The sequence below is a fragment of the Cryptotermes secundus genome, unplaced genomic scaffold (genome assembly GCF_002891405.2).
Source record: "Cryptotermes secundus unplaced genomic scaffold, Csec_1.0 scaffold2310, whole genome shotgun sequence".
NCBI classification, from domain to species: domain Eukaryota; kingdom Metazoa; phylum Arthropoda; class Insecta; order Blattodea; family Kalotermitidae; genus Cryptotermes; species Cryptotermes secundus.
This window is the reverse complement of record NW_019721800.1, coordinates 261,879-279,077: the sequence shown is the minus strand read 5'-3', so window position 1 is coordinate 279,077 and position 17,199 is coordinate 261,879. Positions and strand designations below refer to the sequence as shown.

The 17,199-nt window shown below is 44.5% G+C and overlaps 1 protein-coding gene across 2 annotated transcripts in view; it reads left to right on the top strand.

Moving 5' to 3' along the window:
* The window catches only part of LOC111861222 (coatomer subunit alpha), a 79,724-nt gene that overhangs the window by 15,471 nt on the left and 47,054 nt on the right, over window positions 1-17,199 (top strand). The gene's annotated exons all lie outside the window — the stretch shown is intronic.

Here is a 17,199-nt window from a genome sequence, read left to right as displayed (position 1 = left end):
AGAGCCGGTCTGGACGATATGGAGAAGTGAAAGTTCTTGTCCCCACCGGGACTCGATCTCAGACCTCTTGGTCATCCAGCCAGTATCTAATCGCTATACCGACTGCGCTGGGTTAACACTGCTTTATATTCGGGAGGCCAGGAGACGCTCTGTGCTGTCTTGGGGTTTCTCTGGATTTCCTCCACCGAATTATGGCATTGTATAAAGTAGAATATGTTCATTTATCCGTCCACGTCTTTTTTTTTAGTTCATTGGTATTCATCATATCGTTCGGCACTGTATAAAAAATTTTAAATTCGCTTAGTGGGGGGTTGGAGTCCAACTGGGTCCACTCTGCACAGCGGCCACTGATTGGCCTATTGTACCTGCCCCGGGTGATTATGATGATGGAGAATTTGGTGGAATGAAGATTGGCAGGGGAAACCGAAGTACTCGGAGAACACCCGCCCCAGCGCCACTTTGTCCACCACAAATTCCACTTGACCAGACCCGGGATCGAACCCGGGCCGCCGCGGTGGGAAACCAGCGACTAACCGCTTGAGCTATGGCGCAGCCAGTTCGGCACTGTATAACATATTCAGTTGAATAAGTGTCGTTAATTCGTAAACGAATTACTTGTGAATCTAATTTTGGCCAAAATAGTACGTTGAAATGACACTACACTTCCTTTCGAATCCTCACTTACACATTATTTGACGCTATTTGGCCTCGGCAGTTGAAGCGGTGCCATTATTCAGCCTAACGAACTGAACCGAAAGTTACTAAATGAAATGGAGCCACGGTAATGAGTTTAATTCCCTTGTCAGAACTCATGTTTGCTATCCCGCAGAATGTGGTCATGGAAGTGATGTCTTCGGGTTGTGTCCAGTGCCTGAATTGAAAGATATATACGGAGTTTTGGATGTTGCCTGTCTCTTGGTCTTCGAGTAGAGGAAGTTGTTCTGCCCATCGGGTCTCTAAGCGCTGTCCCACTATGGCCACAGACAATATGCTGTCAATAGCCCGTGCAAAACTCCCCGTGTTTAAGTATTACGTTATATGGGAAGCTCAGGAAACATTTACACATTCTTAAAATCGGCGCTAGATGGAGGGAACGACCTGTTTTACATCTCGGCCGCTCTTTGCTGGGGGAAATAATTCGCGGCACCTATTGGATGGGAGGTGGGTGTGTTCCAGATCGGCTTTTACGTGGTGCTCGGTGTCGTGTCATAGGCGATTGAACTCGTCTGGGTTAGATATGAGGTATAATCGAGTAGTATTTCAGGTTTAAGATGTTTGAAGTAAATCCCTACAAGGCATTCATATCCCATTTTGTGCATAGTGTGGCGCATAAACCTGTCGCTAAGCCCATGATTTATTTAATCCGTCTTGCAGTGCATACACTCATTTATTTCCTTCTCTCCCTCGCACTACATGTTTCGGCATAATAATGCCATCTTCAGGTGCTTACTTATCCACGTCAAACCAGTTCATTGCATGCCATGTTCACACAGGACGCTAAAATATAACATTAGTAATAACTGTCGCTAAGCAATGACTCTGTAAACAGCGGCTTTTGCTAGGTAACGCCTGCAACATATACTCATGGAACAATAGAAGAACGGGGTTATACAACCCGTTTCTAAACAACGGGCCGACGAACACGCATTGTTGGAAACGGTGTTTTTTATTCTGTCCATGCAAAGTGATTATAAAGAAATAGTTGGCTGTCCAGTTAAGGATAACCCCGTGTGTAGGCGGGTTCGAATATCTCCACCGTAGCCCTGCGAGTCGTAGGAGGCGGCGAGGACAGTAAAATATGGCCATGAGTCCAGCTGGACTCGGACCCGAGAATGACTGCGCCGGCGAGGGCCAGCAGCAATTGTAAACGACAGACCCATCCACTTGTCAGAGAGGATGTTATATAAAGGCTATAACCGCAAGTGTTCAGGAGAAAAAAATACTGGTGGTGGGTCTCAAGGGTCTTGGCGCCAAGACGAACTCATTGGCGGTAAACCGCCAGTCGTGAAGTAACTTTGACTTCTACGATCCAGTTCATGTGAGTGAAGTGACGCGAAGCAGCTGGTTGGTGCGAGAGAAGTCAGTAACAGTTGGAAGTCAGCCTGTGAAGAGAAGACTGGGAGCTTGGTGTGAAATGGCCGCCTGCCTGGTACTCATTTGAGTTGTCAGTTGACAAGTGTTCTGCACGGACAGCTGTGACAAGAGGATCAGAGCTGAGGAAGCTAAAGAATCCCCTTCGGTGCCTAAGGAAGAGACCGCAGTGAAACCTATCAGCACTGCAGAAGCGGCTCTTACTTATTTACGGAGCTGAGCCATTCTTGAGGAGAATCCAAATCTGCAGCTACCCAAGAATTTCCCAGCATTTTATGGAACCCGAAGGTTCATTACCGTGTTCACAAGAGCCCTCCACTGGTCCCTATCCTGAGCCAGCTCAATCAAATCCATACCATCCCATCATATCTCTCTAAGATCCATTTTAATATTGTTCACCCACCTGCGCCTTAGTCTTCCCAGTGGTCTCTTTCCTTCTGGCTATCCCACCAATATCCTCTATGCATTCCTCATGTCCCCCATTCGTGCTACATGCCCTACCCATCTCATTCTCCTTGACTTCATCATTCTAATTATACTCGGAGAAGAAAGTTGTGAAGCTCCTCATGCAGTTTTCTCCAACCTCCTGTCACTTTATCCATCTTCGGTCCAAATATTCTCAACACCCTCAGTCTGTGTTCCTCCCTTAATGTCAGAAATTAAGTTTCACACCCATACAGAACCACAGGCGAAATTATAGTTTTGAAGAAGCGGCACAGGGACTGGCATCTAGCCGTAAGGCGCCGCAGTCAGCCGAAGAAACGGACCCAGGGTAATGGTGAGTCCCGCAAGAAGTCGGCGGCCGCATACAGAGGGATGACCCACCATGCCATTCCCGTACGGCGTGAAAGACCGACGGTCGAACAGAGGCAACGAAAAAAGCGGACAAGGGGCAGTGTTCTACAAGGAACCTGGAAAGAGCGGACATTCAGGAGAAGGCGTCGAGCGCAACCGGAATGCAGTAATGGCATTAGGAACCGAGACTTAAAGGAGTGGTTAAGTCTTGGAAGCCAGAGGACATCTGGCAGGATTTATGGGAAACTATCACACTGGAGGTCGTAAAGCAAATTGTCCGGACTTCTATTAGACTGTTGAAAATGAGCGTCAGAACATTGTGGAGGTATGGGCTCCACCAAAACCAAAGAAAAGACGGCGCACGGAGAAGCATTGAGAATTCTCGGATCTTCTGACCGCGTCAGCCGGAGGAAGATTATGGTGATAAACCTGGACCGACTGGCACCCTATGAGGAAACCCCTCGGGACGAGCGGCCTTAAGGAAGGAGCGGTTGGAGAGTAAACACGGAAAAACCGAGCCAGGGGAGGAAGGCGAGATCAAGCACAGACGTCGCAAGCACAGCCCTCGGAAAAGAATAAATGGCCGCACGCCTGTGGGCTATTCAGAACGAATAACCCTAAGGAGGGAGCAGTATGGCTTATAGATCCATTGCTAAGCAGTGACTCAGTAAACAGTGGCCGTTGCTAGGTAACTCCCGCAGGATGCACGCAACAGTATAAGAACGGGTTTATGCAACACGCCTTGTTGGAAACGGTGTTTTCTTTTCGGTCCCTGCAAAGTGGTTATAAAGAAGTAGTTTGTTGGCGATCAGTTTAGTGAATTGACATGAAGCAACTGGTTGGTTAGTGAGTTCAATTTACAAGGCAGTTCAGTTGGAAGCATGTGAAGAGAAGAAGAGGAAGCTGGCGTGACTTGGTCACCACCTGGCAGGAGTTCTGTACGGGACTTGAGCACGGAATCAGAGGAATAACCATTGTTATCATCCGTTACCAAGCAACCGCTAATGGAGACTGTAACAGACTGAGAAGACATAGTATGACATATAGTGATTTGTGAAGTGTAGTAACGAGTTGTATAAGCCTGCAAGAAATCCGGTCATCAATCCGAAACCCGTCTATAGTCACACCCCAAAATACGTGATAATACTGTGCCAGTAGCCGCCTTAGTGTGTTGCACCATCGAGTCTCCTGTTTGTATGTCCTCTGAATTGTGCTTGAACACTGCTCAGAGGTGGAGCCGCAAGTCCGACTTACGAAGTAAGATGTGTATATGGCCACACGCAAAGTATAACTGGAGCGCTCGAAAGTGTTGCGATGTCAGTAATCATGTTTGCGTAAGGACTTCTTGCAGTCTAACTTGAAATGTCTGTAGTCATTCTACCGGGCAGTAAATTACCGACTCTAAAGAAACTTATTTTTTTCCTCTCCTCTTGCTCCAACTTTGGAGCATAGAGCTGATTTCTCAGTTTCATGACGGTAGGACTCCTTGGACGGGTGATCAGCTCGTCGGAAAGCCTCTACCGAAACACAGGACAAAACAAACACAGAATAAACGCATACACACAAAACATCCATGCCTTATGTGGGATTCGAACCCACGATCCCGGCTTCCGAGCGAGCGAAGGAAGTACATGCCTCAGACCGCTCGGCTACCGTGACCGGCGGAGGGTTCATTATGGTCACAAAATCCCTCGCTTCTATTTTTGTCTCCCCACGTGACCATATCACCCGAACTTTATGTACAAAAATTGTAGGATGAATTTATCATTTTCCCACATCTCCGTGTGCTACATGTTCATTCCATCTCGTCCGTCATGGTTTAATGACCCTAGCAATCTTGTTCTCCTAATCCTTCCGGCCGCAATATGGTTCTGGGGTCGACTCAGCCTCTAATAGAAATGAGTACCAGGAATCTTCTTGCGGGGTAAAGGGCGGCCGGCGCCTAAGGAAGACAACCTTACTGCCGTCTCTGAGCCAGTTGTCTAGAAAATGTGGGAGCCTCTACACCTCATAACCCTATGAGCCTCCACGGCCTGTTACAGGCAGAGTTTTAGCAGCCTCCTCCTTTCTCTTCCTGTTCCTCTTCCTCTTCCTCTGTTGCTCCCACTTGCAGCATAGGGCATCCGTGAAACGTTGGTTTCACATCCGTCTCTTAATCTTAGTCGGTAGGACACTTTGGGCGAGGGATCAGCCTATCGCAAGGCCGCTACCTAACACAAACACAGAATAAACGTAAACAGAAATCCATGCCTTGAGTGGGATTCGAACCCATGATCCCAGTTTTCGAGCGAGCGAAGACATTTCATGCCTTAGACCGCGCAGCCACTGTGATCGGCCTAGCAGTGTTACGTGACTATAAATCATTAAGTTCTTCATTATTTACATTTCTCCATCTTCAAATTACTTTCTTCTCTTTGTTAAAAATGTTCTCCTAAGCACATTTTATCTCTGAGGCGCTCAAAATCCAATCTGTATATTTTGCTTAAAGCAAGAGATTACACCCACATGAACAAGAGATGCAGTATTTTAGATGGGATAGAGACAAGACAACTGAATATTAACGAGCATTTATCAAATTTAATGCTTCCAGAAGTGAAAGTATAACTGCTGCAGTACTACTAGTGCAGTGGGACGCTCATTTTCGGCGCTTTTCGCAACGGTGTTTAGATGTCATGTCCGTGGATGCGTACAGGAATGGACGTGTGTAATAAAGCTACAGGAAGAACGAATTTTGTTAAAAATAATCCTCATTCGTCTGAATTGCAGGGCCAATTTTCCATATTTAATTTCTATTCAGATTGGTCCACATATGAATAGACTACCACTTTACGTGAAGGCCTAACACATTTTAGACGTTATGCTCAGTTAATTTTTCTTACTTCATTTAATAGCTCTTTCTCGACTGCATGGTGAGCAGCCTTTAGCAGAATTCTCTTGTTTAAAGGGGTGAGGGGTTATGGTGGGGAGTAGGATAATTATCGGTGATGAAAAGACACACCTTTTTTTTTGCCCTAGTAGGATCAGAACTCGTAGTCATATGTGTTTTAAAACATGCGGACACCGGAATCGACTTGAAGTGTGTTATATTAGGCTCACGATGTGTGTGGAGTGACATGAATACATGTCGAGCACACTGACGAAATACTGGTCTCATACTTGTTTCGCCAGACGGCAGGGGAGTTCCCTTGGCGCGATGTACGCAATGCCTCATGTTTCTTACAGCAGAACAGCGAGATCAGTAGCCTTTAAACAACGCAATGCACGTAGTATGATAAAAGTACAATGGCATAGTGCCATTAGGACAGCACTGTGATTATTGGCTTTTAGAATTTCCCATCTTTTTTGCTGCGTGTGTCGTCACCATGTTAACATGTATCCCCTCCCCGTGTACAAATCGCAATTTGGAGGATGTAGTTCTGGAAATACGTAACTTGTTTGTAGAATTTTAGCCCTTATTTCTGAAACAATAGAAGTACGCGTATAAGATCATCTTCGCAAAATGGTGTGGTGTGCCTCACGAAACCCATGGGCCGCAGTGTGAACGGTTGTGGCATTTATGACAGATATAAGGAGATTCTGCTTTCATTCGTTCAAATGTTGGGCTAAAATCGTGCATAATACCGGTATATCTGTGTTGTAGTGCTCTGCTTATGTTCACAGTTAAAACAGCTTTCTGCAAACGTGGTGCTGTAGTTCAGGGCATTGATTCTCGGGTGGTTGTCCGAGAACCCCTGCCTTTCCTCGGATTAATTTATGCCGATTACAAAATTCTAGTTACCGCAGCTGGGAGAATCACCGTTTACATCTATCAGTTCGTTCTTCTTTTAGTCAACTTTACTTGTTTTGGAAAAATGAAAGCAGGCTTATAGATCACCTCGCTGCCTCTCTCTGAATCCTCCTCCACCCATCAACTTTTGAATGCCTGAACCGATCTGTATGGAACTCGGTATGTATGTCATGGCACCTGAGCATATCTCAGCGGCGTACTTCTTAAATCCCTCCCATCACTCTGTGTGTATGTATGTTCATTTCCGCATATCGTTGCTAGGCAACGGCTCGGTAGAAACCTTACCGCGGAAACGAATACACACGTTACGACTAACCGTCAGTCGTAACGTGCTGAGCTTACTCTTCAACCCAGAAGGTGGAGGCACTGCGTTCCTCCGAAACGTCGGTAATTTTATTCAAGACTACACAGCGTCTCGTCCCAGAAGATAGTATTCTTCAAGATCAAAATGGCCATGGTATAGCTTAAGTGGTTAGTTGACGGTGGGGTCCAGGTTGGATCCCAGGTCAGGTTGTGTTGAATGTGTGGTGAACAGAGTGGCACTGGGACAACTTTTTCCTCATATTTCGGTTTCAACGGTATTGGGGATTCGTTGCGCTTACCGCGCGACACCCTCTATCCGCTGAAGTTGGCATTAACTTTGCCGACAAGCGGCGGTCGCTCGGTCGGTATAGTTCGTTTGCGGACTAAAGCCACTGTGTTTGTTTTTTTATTTCTGTTTCTTCCGCCAAATCTCGTTCCACCAACTGTTTCATGTTCATTAATTATCCTATGATCGACGCTATGTAGTCTCGATGCTGAGATCGTCGTTAAATAACCAACAAAAAGAAATCAAACCAAGTTGTTCATGCGGCTTATATGAACTCATTCCTTTGTCGTTTTCTCCTACATCCAGTTCTGTGAAATCAGTGACCGATTGTATGCATACTTGGTACAGATGTGCAACCACTCCACGAGGCCTACCCCCGAGAGGTATACGAGTATTGCAACATCACCCATCCGCAAGTTGGCAGCTGCAACACGGACATTTCGCCATTGTACTTAGGAGCTACACTGGCACTAATCTGGTTTTGGCCATTTAATTTTTGCCGTTTTCTCAGAGCCTACAGCATTAAGTGCCTTCCACAAATTCATTTATAAATCATGGACACAAAATAGTGCAAAGATAAGTCGCGAGTCACGTTATGGACTTCAAATATTTGGCCATGCTCCATCCAAATTAACATCTGTCTATTTCTTTCTTTGTGGTGCATACCAGTTGATTGTCTTAAGTAGGCCACGGCAATTTTCTCCCACCTCCCTACTGATTCATGATTTGCAATATAATCCAGTCTCAGTCGACGCTACGCAGCAGTTGATGCAGCTTCGTAAAAGCTGTGGCTGTAGAATGCTGAAACCAGAAGTAAGCGAGAATTTTCGCCTCTGACGTCTTGATAATGCGGTGGGAAATTTTTCAGCGTATCGTGTTACAAATTACATTTATACATAGTCTCATGATTAGTTTAAGTCTTAACACCAAGCCGGGATAGTGCAGTCGGTATAGCGACTAGCTACAGGCTGGACGGCCGAGGGGTCGGAGTTCGAGTGCTGATAGGGTCAAGAACCTTCTCCACGTTGTTCAGACCGGCTCTAGGGTCCACCAAACCTCTTAACCAATGGGTACCTGAGGCTCTTTCCCCCGGGGGAAAGCGACTGGGGAATGAAGCTGACCACTCACCTCCAGCTAGTGTCGAGGTCAAGAAAATGTGGATCTATACATTCACTCCCCATACGTCTGCATGGTGTAGTGCTTAATTAGTTAAGCACAGGGACTACTTTACCTTCTTACACTAAGCCAGCGTAGAAAATAAACCCACATCGAGGTTTTGGAGTTAGGACAGTATGTATTGTAATACACCTTTGAGTGGGACCTTCGCACTCTTTATATTCAGTATACTTTCGGGTGCATAAGCGCGTATTAATATCACCGTGTTCTTATGCACGTGCGCATGTGGACTCGTTACTTTTGATAAAGAAATTTCGTTCTTATTTAGCATAAGCCTAGTTTTATTAACATTTCTGGCTTCCGATTGCGGCGACCCGTGTTTGATACCAGGTGAGGTCATATGGGACTTGTGGTGGACGAAGTGTAACTGGGACGAGTTTTCTCCGAGTCTTTCGGTGCACTCCGTCTGTTCTCATCCCACCAACTGTGCCACCACTATTAATCATCCCATCATCGACGCTGTGTAGTCTGGATCTCGATACTGTCAGCGTTATCAAATGACAAACTTAGAAAAACCTAGACTTATTAAAGTTTATTGATGTAGTACGTTGCACAGTACGTTGCATAATTTACATTTTCACCGCGCTTCTGAAAATGGGCTAACAGTACCCCCCGATAATCCCAAAACACGGCAAGCATAACCTTCCCAGCTGATGGCGTATTCTTAAACTTTGAGCTGTTTGGTTGAAGGTGAACTGGGATGTTTCCATTGAATTGAAGCTTTCTTTGATTGGGGTTTGTAGTGATGCACCCATGATTCGTCCCCACTAACAATCCTGTTAAGCATATCTTCTCCATCACATGCATGCTGTAAGACTCGGAGATGTTGCAAGGACGGATCCAGTCGGGTAATGCTTTCCCTAACCTTCAGTTCTCTGGGCGCACACAGTGCGCATGCTTTCCGAAACTTAAACGATCATGCATTTTGCTGTATGCTAAGCCATGGGAACACCCTAGTGCAGATCCTACGCTGTCTCGCGTTATCCTCTGTCAGCTCGAACCAACTCTTCCATCCACTGCACAGTTACTTCTGTCGCAGTCTCAACAGGGCGACCTAGTCGGTCATCATCTGCGACTTTCGAACGTCCTTGGGAGAATTTATTTCCCTATTTGTGAAACGCTTTACGCTACAGACACTTCTCACCGTAAAGAGGAAACATTTCTTTATGAACGTCCCATGCACAGAGTCGTTCTGTTCACAAAAATGCACAACAGAACGCCGCTGCCCGGTATTTCACTCCTCAAGCACAGTAGCCATTTTGACTACTGAAATCAGACTTTGAGCGTGCGCATGCATGTCTGCTCCCTAGACTGTTATGACGTTGGACTGTGCTGCTACCTATTGATACAAAGATAAAACTTATCTCCTCTATTACAGGCGTTTTACTTCCATTTGTGACCTATTTACTGACTCTCCCTCGTAAAAAGATATTTTAGCTATTATTTATTTTAATGAGATTGTTATGTACTTCTATACTTATCCTCGAGTCGACATTCGTACACATACAGTGGTTTTCATGAGCTTGTGGGGCATGGTTCTGTGGCTTGTGGTCAGAATCCAATGTCTTTCTGCTCTGATTTAAGTTTTAACTTCACCCACCACTGTATATTTTTGGAATACGAAAGTTGAAGGTCTCATATGGAACAGTTACATTACATCAACCCGGGCGATGCTGTTAACCTTTAGAATACCCTGAGTTGGGATATAGCGTATGGCGTTACGTGTATGGCCTACACAACGCCAAATTCGTTTCGGTTGACTCAGGAACCATTTCACCATACCGGTCCCATTTCTAACTTGCGCAATGCACATGTCTAACTTGTTTCTTCTTTGAGTGAGATTTGTTTTCCGCAATGTAGGTACAACCCAGAAACATATCAGGGTGCTCTCTCATACCTAGATTAATTTTGTGTAAGCGAACATTTTCAGTGACTTCGTCTAGTTTAGTCTATATGGTGTTGCTCTGTAGATTATACAGCCGGGGTTCGATTACTGGCAGGGACAGGAGTTTTCATTCATCACGTTTATGCTGGCTGTGATACCTATCCAGCCTCTTATCGAATGGGGACCGAAGGTAAAGCGACCGGAGGGTGAAGCTGATCGCTCGCCTTCATCTCGTACCATGGTAAGGAGTACGTGGAGCTTTGCCCTCATGCGGTGTTCGTAGTTACTGCCCAGATGGCCCCCCTCCCATTTATTTTATTGAGCGCGAGTATTTATTATGAACATTAAAAAAAATTATCAGTAGAAATATGGTCTGTAAACTCATGACACCTGAGAGGGAATTAAGAGAACATAATCATCTTCATCATCAAGACTCCTGGCTATAGATCCAGAGGTCCCGGGTTCGATTCCCGGCGCTACCAGATTTTCTGAAAAGTAGTGGCTCTGGAATGGGGCCCACTCAGCCTCAAGAGGTTAATTGAGGAGCTATTTCAAAGAAATGGCGGCTCCGGTCTAGAAAACCGGGATTAATGGCCATGGGGATCTGTTGCACTGACCACGCGACACCCTCTATCTGCTAAAGTTGGTACTAACTTCACAGACAAGCGGCGGTCGCTCGGTCGGTATAGTTCGCTTGCGGACTACAGGCCACGGAGTTATTATGATTATTAGTGAGGTGAGACTGAATCCACTTGGTACTGCGACCGCTAGTAGCCTCTTGTACCAAGCCAGGTTGATCCTAAAGGGTCTTATCTTGTGGGATATAACGCCCTGTGGTTAGCTGAAAGCCAGCCGACTTTTCCGAGGAACATGTCGCCTCCATCTTCATGGTCGAAGAATAAGCCAAGCAAGAAACAGCATGAAGCAGGTAACAACCAGAACGTGCTTGCTACCTACTTCATTCTAAGTCCTACAGGTGGACCCTGTTTGGCGTCACAGTAATTTACTAAACTGTATGAGATTCAGTACGCACAGTTGTACCGTTGAAGACGTTAAGAACAAAAATAAAGAAGGGAAGGAAAATAAAGTGAAAGGGAGGAGCAGGCAATAAAGTAACAAAGTTGTATTAATATCAACCCTCTTAGCTGTATTTGCAGTAAATCTCTAGACCAGAAAACTTTGGCATATTGTCTTGGGTCTGAAAAATTAAGACATTTAAATTAAGATGATTGAAACTTTTAATGGACTAATGGAGTTCTTTTGTCATTTGAAATTGACGTCACAAAAAATTATTTTGCAGAAATGCATTATAAAGAACATGCCATTAAAACTCTGTAACTAGAAGTTGTTTCAAGGTGCTCTGCGGTTAGGCAGCGCGAGTCCAGTGGACACTTGAACTAGTCTTCGCGCCAACACTAACACAGCCACCTCTACAGATGTATATAGAGCTACGCCTACATTTAAAAATAATGTTTGACATTAATGATCGGTGTTAGTAATTTAATTATTAATTTAATTTAATTAGAATGATCAAGTCGAAGATGAGGTGGGCAGAGCACGTAGCACAAATGGGGTAGACGAGGAATGGATATTGGTGGGATTTTTTTTTTAATTCGCTTAGTGGAGGCTGGAGTCCAGTTGGGTACACTCGGCAAGGCGGCCACTGATTGGCTTACTGTAGCCTGCCCTGCGTGATTATGATGATGGAGAATTTGGTGGAATGAAGATTGGCATTGGAAACCGAAGTCCTCGGAGAAAACCTGCCCCAGCACCACTTTGTCCACCACAAATCCCACTTGACCATTCCCGGGATCGAACCCGGGCCGCCGCTGTGGGAAGCCAGCGACTAACTGCTTGAGCTAGGGCGCGGCCTATACTGGTGGGAAATTTAGAAGGGAAGAAACCACTGGGAAGACCAAGGCTTAGGTGGGTGGACATTATTAAAACTGATCTTAGAGAGAGGATGGGATGGTATGGATTGGATTGATCTGGCTGAGGATAGGGACCAATGGAGGGCTCTTGTGAACACGGTAATGAACCTTCGGGCTCCATAAAATGCTGGGAAATTCTTGAGTAGCTGCAGAATTGGCGGCTCCTCCAGAAGGGCTCAGCTCCATGAGTGAGTAAGTAAGTAATTTAACTGACTGGGCTTGATGACGCAGGTTAGGTTTAACACCGCTCTTTTCCTCTCGCCTTTACTTGTATCGGCGCAGTCGGAATGGTGTTATCCCTGCTACACCTGTTTCTACCTTAGGACAGTGTATGATGGCTACTGGGAGTTCTCCTCACCGATCAAACTAAGGAAGATCGGTATAGGTACGGGAAACTAGCTGGGTCGGTTTGCATGGGTCTCAGGGTAGCGATGCCGAAGAAAGCGTTTTTCTGAGAGTTGAGCCAATTGACGCGTATTTACCTGCTAATTCACCACACTGTTAAATTAATGTATTCTTGTGCTGTATGTTACAGCGTTACTATCGGCAGGCTATGTCTCGGGGCGTGCAAGGTCACGTCCGTTCAGTTCGGAATCTTGTGAAAGTCTCCCCTTTGTGGAATGGCTTGCACCCCCACGCCGGGAGTTCGAAAGATGGTGTTTTCATATACATTTCATCCCATCTTCCGTGGGAAGCTTGAACGAGGCAACCCAATCATACTGGCCCTCATTCACAGGCAATTGTAACAAGCTCTGACCTGTCCTTTTAGGCGCGTCCGGTTCCCTGTACCCGAGCCAAATTTATAACTGATCGTAAATGTCATAACTCCGGATTTCTTGTTTCTGCCAAAATCTAGGAATTTCAACATAAACACCGTATTGCACGTCCCAGACAATGAAATACGATATTAAAGATCACATTTCCAGTAATATCCAAACATAAGACTTTTTAAATTTAAATTATCGAGAATTAATTAGAAATAAATTTCATGGTCATCTATAATCATCAAAATAAATAAGGGCTCAGAATGATCAGCGTCAGGTTCCTGGCAGGAAAAGGATCTTTTCTTCGGCATCATGTCTAGACTGACTTTGGAGCCAGCCCAGTCTCATATTCAAAGCGACCAGAGCGTGAAGTAGACGCAGGGCCAATATTACTGCTACTGTCGACATTTGAGTCTTAGAAATCGATGGCATGAAGCTGTTCGTGTTTCCTTCCGGTTAAGGCTGATTAAAGAATGAATCGATTAGTGCGGAAGATAGTCTGTGGCAGCCAAATTGAAATGTTATGTCCCATTATTCCAGGTTACCTTCTTGTACCACAAAAGTTGTATTTTGTTCTTCCCTTGCATTATTCAAGTCTAACCCATCTTAATGATCTTGGTCTGATTATCTATAGAATAGCACCTATGTGATGAGCATAAATCATGTAAAGCCGCATTTAATTTTCAACCAGATGTTACTTAAGTCAGGGATTTAAGTGGAAATAGCGTCTACTGTGTATGTTTTTAAGCTTTAGTCCGAGCAGTATTCTGTAGAAACAGATAACGACTCTTTCATATGTTCCGATGCTATACAATGTTGAAACTGGATACACGGTATCGGCATACCTCACTCGGAAAAGTAGCCTTGCATATTTGAATCATAGGCCTATTGGACAACATTACGTAATAAATTTAATAATTTTTATGGTTTTATTATTATTTGGATGATTACGGACCGCCTCTGTGGTCTAGTGGTTAGAGTACCTGGCTACAGATCCAGAGGTCCCGGGTTCGATTCCCGGCTCTACCAGATTGTTTGAGTAGTAGTGAGTGTGGAACGGGGCCCACTCAGCCTCGTGAGGATAATTGAGGAGCTATTGCAAAGAAACAGCGGCTTCGGTCTAGAAAACCGATATTAACGGCCGTGGGGATCAGTTGCGCTGACCACGCGACACCCCCTATCCACTAAAGTTGGCACTAACCTCACCGACAAGCGGCAGTCGGTCGGTATGGTTCGCTTGCGGACTACAGGCCACGGAGTTATTTTGGGTGATTACGTCGAGGGGAATTAGATGGCTGGGTCATAGAGTTCGCACGGGGAATATGGTAAGTATGAGTTCTTATAAAAATATTGTCGGAAAATCTCAAGTGAAGAGACTGCTTGAGATATTTTAGTGTAAGTGGGAGGACTGTGTTAAAATGGATATTAGTGTGAGGGTGTGGGTGGACAACCGGATAAGGATCGGGTCCAGTGGCACAGGTGTTTGTGAACATGTTAATGACACCATAATGACTTCTGGTTTTCCCGACTAGTTGAGCAGCTCTCAGCTTCTTAATAAATGCTCTGCACCATGGAATGAGACAATGGATAGGTAGCTAGCTGTATGTGTTGCTCTTCACTTGAAGCACTAAGTGAAGTTCGGACTTAGCTTGTATAATTTGCACGTGATCGAACACTGCCTCAGACAACGTTTGTTTTAAATCTTACATTTTGTGTTCATATGATTTTGAGAAGGAAAGATGGGGGGGGGGCGGAAGAAGACGTAAGAAGATGCTGGATGACCTTGGGGACAGAAGAGGATACTGTCATTTGAAGGAGAAAGCTCTAGATCGCATTAAGTGGAGGAATTGTTTTGGAAGAGACTGTGGACCTGTCGTCTGACAGATTACTGATGATGATGATTTTGAAACATTTTTTCCTCCTTACATTGCGTTTAGATATAAAGCCGAGATAGGTCAGCTCAGCTCTAATTATTCTCACATATTCAGGAAGTTCATAAGTTGTCTGGAACTCCGAGTATTTTTTGTTATTTTTTTCTGCTTCGTCTAGTCTTTGCAGGAGAATGCTGTTAGCACACCCGAAAGTAGGTCACGGTAGTTTTCTGTTTCCTTCCGACATACAACTCGTGGTCATTCTGAATCTCGTTTGACGGTATACGTGTATATAAGTTGGTACAGCTTGGTTAATGACATGCGAATTGGTACCAGTAGTGAGGTGTAAGAGTTTATGATGGGCTAAGCATGTAGCGCCGACGGGGCAGACAAGATAATAAGGACATGATTGTGACGAGGAAACCTCTTTAGAAGACGGCCAGTTAGAATACTGACAAGAAGATGGGCAGAAATATATTAAGATATATCATAGGAAGGTTGTGAGGATAGAAGTTGGATGAAAGCGCATCAAGATGATGTCCAATGGCTTTGTTATTAGCAATGTTAAGTAAGCTACTTTCGGGTTTCACTATCGGAGAGTCAGACATGAAATAATACATGCATCGAATAGTAGAGACTGTGGATTGTCGTTGGACGACACAAGTCATATCTAGAAACGATTACAATTCCGGTCCGTCACACTAACAATTATAAATACAAACCACTCCGTCCAATGTGACATAAGTTTTTACTACATTAAAACTTATCTCCCTTACATGTTTCGGTCCTTACGGGCCATCTTCAGAGGGAACATCATTNGGAAACTACCATCACAATAGGTGTTTTGATTTAAAATACATACACTTATATCCTATAATGCACAGTACGCATAAAGTCGAACGTTTCACAATCACAGCAGCTTCCTGGTGTTGTAAAGTTTTTAAAAGTTTCTAGATGTTATTTAAAAAACCTTTATTGTCAATAGTTAACATTTTTAAACCACGTAGGTTAGTGTCCGTACTCCTATCGTCCTTCTTGTATGGGGCAGATTTTGTGCCGCCTATCTTGATGAGGTTCTTAATGTCATCCAGGGTTTGTTCGTGGTTTGCTGCGTTGCTTTCACTTAATGCTTACTGTGCATTATAGGATATGAGTGTATGTATTTTAAATCAAAACACCTATTGTGATGGTAGTTTCCAGTTTGTAATGATGTTCCCTCTGAAGATGGCCCGTAAGGACCGAAACATGTAAGGGAGATAAGTTTTAACGTAGTAAAAACTTATATGTCGCATTGGACGGAGTGGGGTGTATTTATGATTACAATTCCACTCCTCTGGTTTGCGCCGATTTTGCTTACAGTACCAAAAAAAAAATAAAGTTCATTTTAACTGTTGAGCCACCCAAAACGAACATAATGCCTCCATCTGTAGTGATAAAATTAGTTCGTTTTTATGTAATTCGTCTCATTCACGTCGTGCGTTAAGAATCTGGGACGTTAAGGTGCAGAAACGAGTAACGATATAACTTCGCCTACGCATAGACAACCCCACTTGCATAAACCGAGAAAAGATGAAAAGTCATCAGCGTGGCGGGCGAGGAGATGGAGTGAACAAGCCGTCCTTGAGAACAGTTAAAAAATTAGAGCAGCTGTGGCCAAGGCGGCCCGGTTTTCCTGTTGGTGTTGCGGAAGGTGCTCGCGACCCCAACACACGTGCAAAGAACGCCATGGGGTGAAGGTCCGAACTCTGGTAATCCCCCACTCCCTTCAAGACGCGATTTGATATTCAGGAACTTTGGCGAGTGGTAATGTGTTCTTAGTCTTACCGGGATGTAAATACTGGTTTACGATTTGTGGCTAGTTGAATACCGATATTGTCAAGACGTTTTATGTCAGTTAAGTGAGAACTGATACATATCGCCCCCATCAATCAAACCGATTTGTAATGGAGGATTAATAACAACAATAAAGTAAAAATAAAGGAACTTAGTCTGGCCTAATGCGTTACCTAAAAGAGTAGCAAAGCGGCAGCCAGAAATGAACAACAAAAAGAAAATCGAAGCTCCATATTTTTTAACTGTTTATGACAACGTTCGCCCTTTGGGTCTGCCCCCATGGCCCATATGATGAACCGAGGACAACAGTGTCTTTGGCAGGGACCGTTAAAAATGATTTATTATAGAGTTCACATTGTACACATTCTGAAAAGTATCTGGTTTCTAGCTTGATTTACGTTATGAAATTAAAAGATATTTTTATACCTATCATAATGCCCAGGAAATTATTGAGATTGTCAACATCAGTATTGAATT